Here is a 5,027-nt window from a genome sequence, read left to right on the forward strand (position 1 = left end):
GTCGCTATGAGTCGCAAACAACTTGACGGCACATAACAACAACAACATCATTAATTAAGCAATGCCAAGTTGTACACAGGACAGAGAAGAGAATGAGCTCAGTTAGTGTAGTTCTTAGGGAGCTGGCCTGCTACGCCAAAACTCACACATCTCTGTTGGTCCAAATCCCCCAGTAGCAATTTGGGAGAAAGATAAACACTCACTCCCCTGTGATATACAGCCTCAGAAACCTGGTTAAGGTCAGCTATGAGTCAGTCTCAACTTAAAAGCAGCAGGGCTTTTTTTTTTTTTTCAGTTTTGAGTTTCCTGAAAGCGAGAGGGAGAGAGAGAGAAAAGTCTGCATACAAATGACTGGTATCTGAAATCTTCATTAGCATTTCTGGAAGCCAGAAGACAAAGGAGTAAGTAAAGCTTTCAAAATTCTGAGTTGAAATTATTCCCGATCAAGAATTCTACAGCAGACAATTATCAGTCAAATATGAAAAGATAAAAGATAATTTTAGAAATGCTTGGTCTCAAATTTTACCCCTACACACACCCTTTTACCAGGAAGTGACTGGAGGATATGTTCCACCAAACAAATGAGCAAACCACGAAGGAGGAAGAGAAGCATCCAGGAAATAGGACAAAGAAGCAAAAGGCAATGAATCCTGCCCCCGCTGAAGGCCCAGGGACCCAAAGGGCTTCTGCAGGAGAAGGCTAACTAGGGCCTGTGAAAGAACATTTAGGGATTTAAAAATCATGATATGGTTTAGAAAGTAAGAGTAACTGGGACTCAAAACCAACCAGAGAGACTATTAACTATACAAGAAAGAAAGAGTAGAGTTTACTAATTGGCTCAGCACATGAATAACAGTAATAGTAATAATAATATGAAAATAAGCATTAAATATTGATGCAATAAGTATAGTTGAAGAATGAAAGGGTAAGTGCTCCACCTTCCTCTTCAAAAACAGGAATTAAGAAAGGATGTCTAAGGAGGCTCTGGTGGCCTAATGGCAAGAAGCTGCACTGCAATCCCAAAGGCACATGGTTCAAATCCACCAGATGCTCCACTGGAGAAAGAGAAACAATCTCCTCCTGTGCCAGTCAGATCCAACTCACTGTACACAAGGAAAGAAAAAAAGAGAGAGGATGTCTAGAATCTTAAAAACTTAATAAAAAGAAAAATAAAATAATTAAAAATATGAAGGCAGCTTCTTGGAGAAATAATTTTGTGCATCAATGGTCTACTGTTAGAAATGGTACAGACACCACAACAAGATAAAGGTAAATAATCCAATAGAAAAATGAGCAAAGGATATGAACAGACATTTCACCGAAGAAGACATTCAGGTGGCTAACAAGCACATGAAGAAATGTTCAAAATCCCTAGCTTTAGGAGAGATGCAAATTAAAACAACTATGAGATATCATCTCACCCCAAACAGAACAGCAAAATTTAACAGAACAGCAAGCAACAAATGCTGGCGAGGTTGTGGAGAAACTGGAACCCTTATTCACTGTTGGTGGGAGTGTAAAATGGTGCAACCACTGTGGAAGGTGGTATGGTGCTTCCTCAAAAAGTTGAGATAATAGAGATACCATTTGACCCAGCAATTCCACTACTGGGAATATACCCCAAAGAGACCATAACTGACATCCAAGCAGATATATGCACACCCATGTTTACTGTGGCTTTGTTTACAATAGCAAGGAGTTGGAAACAACCCAAGTGCCCATCAACAAACGAATGGATAGAGAAGCTGTGGTATATTCACAGAATGGAATACTACGTTGCATTGAAAAACAAGGAACTCATGTAATATTATTCAAAATGGGTGACTCTGGAGGACATTATGCTGAGTGAAGTATCTCAGTCACAAAAAGACAAATACTTCATGGTGCCACTGTTGTAAAACAGGACTGACCTTGGGGTTAGGAGAGACTGAGAAAGATGGGTTCAATAATGTATACTGCATTGAAACAGATGAGGGAGAAAACTGTTTAAAGGGATATGTGATCAGGTATTTTTGTCATGTCAGGAGTCTAGAGCAAAGGCTATATGGTGGAATAGACCTGGGGGAGGGTTTGTAAAACAATGAAAGAATTTTTCTTTTACTTTTCCAAGAGGGTAGTGTACTAGAAGGGAGGGTTGGGAGGGGAGAAAAGTGCAACAGTGAATGAATAGAAATCCAAAGTCTCTGTAGATTTTTACTGAAATTAATAATAATTTTTTTAAATAACCAAAAAAAGGAAGAAAAAAAAAAGAAATGGTACAGAGAGGACTTAAACTCAGTTTATAGTTCTCTATTTGCCATTATTTAATGGTTCCCCCCTTCTCACTAAACCACAAGTAACTTAAGGGCAGATCTAAAATGTTTTGTTTATTAATTGTAATTACTGTGATAAAATCCCTATGTATTATAAAATATAGATGAGTGAATAAAAAACCTCCAATAACTTATAAACTTACACAGAAATAATAAAATTGCTTTTTAAAAACAAGGGGGAGGCTGGCCAATGGTAGTGCAACTAAAGTTGGTATACAACCTCCCACTGCTGAATATGACTGCCTTAAAAAAGGCGGGAGGAAAAAAAAGGGGAGAGAATGTTTTATTTTCCACTATATCCCAATTGCCAAATAAGTATCAGCCCTGACTTGAGCTGAGAGCTCAACCTATGAGAAAAATAGATGTTCAACAGTATGAGGGAAGTTAAAAATGTTTTTTGTTAAAGCTCACTGCCTCGAAGTTGGTTCCAAACCATAGCAGCCCTTCAGAAGGCTGAAAACGTAAGATTTCTCCCTGTGTTTCTCCCTCAGAGCTGGTAGTGGATTCAGAACTGATGGAATTGTGTGCTTCTGGATAGCAAGCAACACAACATGTTTTTGACTATGCCACCAGAGCTCCTCAGTCAAAGAAAGATAGGGTAAATTTTATTTTTAGATTACAGAAACTCTAAAAATACAACATTGCCTATTCAAGCTATTTCTTCAGCAAGTAATACTGCACAAATTTTCTCAAGAACTTGTGCTGCCACATAACATACTGCCTGCGGGAAAAATAAAGGGGATTTGGTGCTGTGCTGCTAACCAAATGGCTACTTGGCTCCAGTAGTCTGAATACATGACTGGCTTACAAGAGAAAGACAGGCAGTCTCCTCCTATTAAAATTTATAAGCTCAGAAAAGTAAATGCAAACAACCAAAATGTCCATCAACAAACAAATGGACTGAGAAATTGTGGTACATCCACACAATAAATACTATGCAGCACTAAGGATCAACAGTTTTGTAAAATATAACATGGGAGAATCTAGAGAGCATCATGCTGAGTGAACTAACTTGGTCTCGTTAACCGATATACTGCATAAGACCATTATTGTAAAAATATAAGGATAACTAGCTAGATGTAAATAAATGTCCAAAAGGGGGAAGGAGAAAATGGAAAGTGTCTGAATAAAGGGAAGGGTGGAAATTACTAAGAAATAACAATAGCAGAATTTAGTGGGCTGATGTGTGTGTGTGTGTGTGTGTGTGTGTGTGTGTGTGTGTGTATGCATGTGAAGGAATAGGAAAGATACAATGAGTAAAAATAAGCAAAGTTCGATAGTAATTAATTATATAAAACATAATGTATATGAATGATTGTATGAAACACACCATACATATATGAATGAAACACAATGTAAATAAATTATTGTTTGAAAACCAATTAAAAAATAAATAAATAAAAAACCTTTCAAGCTCAGAAACCATTTGGAGGCTCTCTTTGAATTGGTATCAACTCAATGTCAGTGAATTTGGTTTGGAGTGAGAAACTGAAAGCAATATTTCTTCTGAGATTTATTGACCAAGTTAGTGGCTGAGAAGAGTTTTTAAGAATTAAACTACTCCCTTGCCTGTCAAAATCTAGAGGCATAACTGAAACTGAACTGAAGGGAAAAGTCCTTAATTAGCTATTCATTTGGAGGAACAGATGCTTCCACATTGGGGAAAACAAAAATTCTGGTTTACACCTGTCTATATAGCATAATTATTGAAAGTCCTATGTGAACAATAAATCATTTGGTCACTCAATTCCAACCAGACTTTAAGACCCTTTTTTTTGGAACTCTGTGTTTCAAAGACCTAGAAAAATAGTGAATATTTATTGAACACTTTTTGTGAGGCAAGGATACTTTACATAGATTAAACAATCTACTAGTAGTAAGAACTTGCACTTCAATCCCAAAAGCACATGTTTCAAAACCTGCTGCTTCACTGGAGAAGGATACACAATCTCCTCTCATTTCATTTATAAATACATCTTGGAGAAGATGCAGCCAGGATACTCTTTGGAGGTAATTATGATAAAGCTTTGTCTCATGTACCTAAAGAATGTTACTAGGAGGGGCTATAACTTAGAGATGAACAGCATGCTTGGAAAGGTAGAGAGTTGGTGAAGGAGAGGAAGACCCTCAACCAGGCAGACTGACTGTTGCAATGGACTCTAAAGTGTCAGGAGTGTAAGGATGGCACAAGACAGGGCAGGGTTTAGACCTGTTGTTCATAGGGTCGCTATGGGTCATACTCAACTTGAGGTCACCTAACAACAGCAGCAGTAAGAACCTGCACTTCAATCCCAAAGGCACATGGTTTGAATCCACATGCTGCTTCACCATGTAAGGGTGGGCAGCCTCCTTCTATGTGATTTAATGCCTCTGAAAAACTGATAGAATGTCAGCTATGAGTCAGTTCTGACTTGACAGCATACAACAACAATTTACTTTTTACAAGATCCTATACTGTAACCCTAGGACACTGAGAAGTATAGAGTTGTGCAGAGAGCTGAAGGTGTGACACTGCATTTACCTCCAAAATCATAATCATTGTAATCTACAGCTTCTTGAGCAACAACTTTTCTCCTTACTGTTGTCCTCATTCCTGAATGGTGTATTTTGTGTAGTTTATAATCCTTCCAGCTTGCTTTATAGTGGCCATTTCTCATTTATCTTGTTTTATATATTTTTTCTTTTTTTGTTTTTTTTTCTAAAATAAAAGTTTTT

At 37.5% G+C, this 5,027-nt stretch overlaps 1 protein-coding gene across 2 annotated transcripts in view; it reads right to left on the minus strand.

Moving 5' to 3' along the window:
- ANKS1A (ankyrin repeat and sterile alpha motif domain containing 1A) overlaps positions 1-5,027 on the minus strand; it is a 287,821-nt gene that overhangs the window by 188,391 nt on the left and 94,403 nt on the right. The gene's annotated exons all lie outside the window — the stretch shown is intronic.

Source organism: Elephantulus edwardii, unplaced genomic scaffold (genome assembly GCF_000299155.1).
Source record: "Elephantulus edwardii isolate Elephantulus edwardi_28Jun2011 unplaced genomic scaffold, EleEdw1.0 scaffold00017, whole genome shotgun sequence".
NCBI classification, from domain to species: Eukaryota; Metazoa; Chordata; class Mammalia; order Macroscelidea; family Macroscelididae; genus Elephantulus; species Elephantulus edwardii.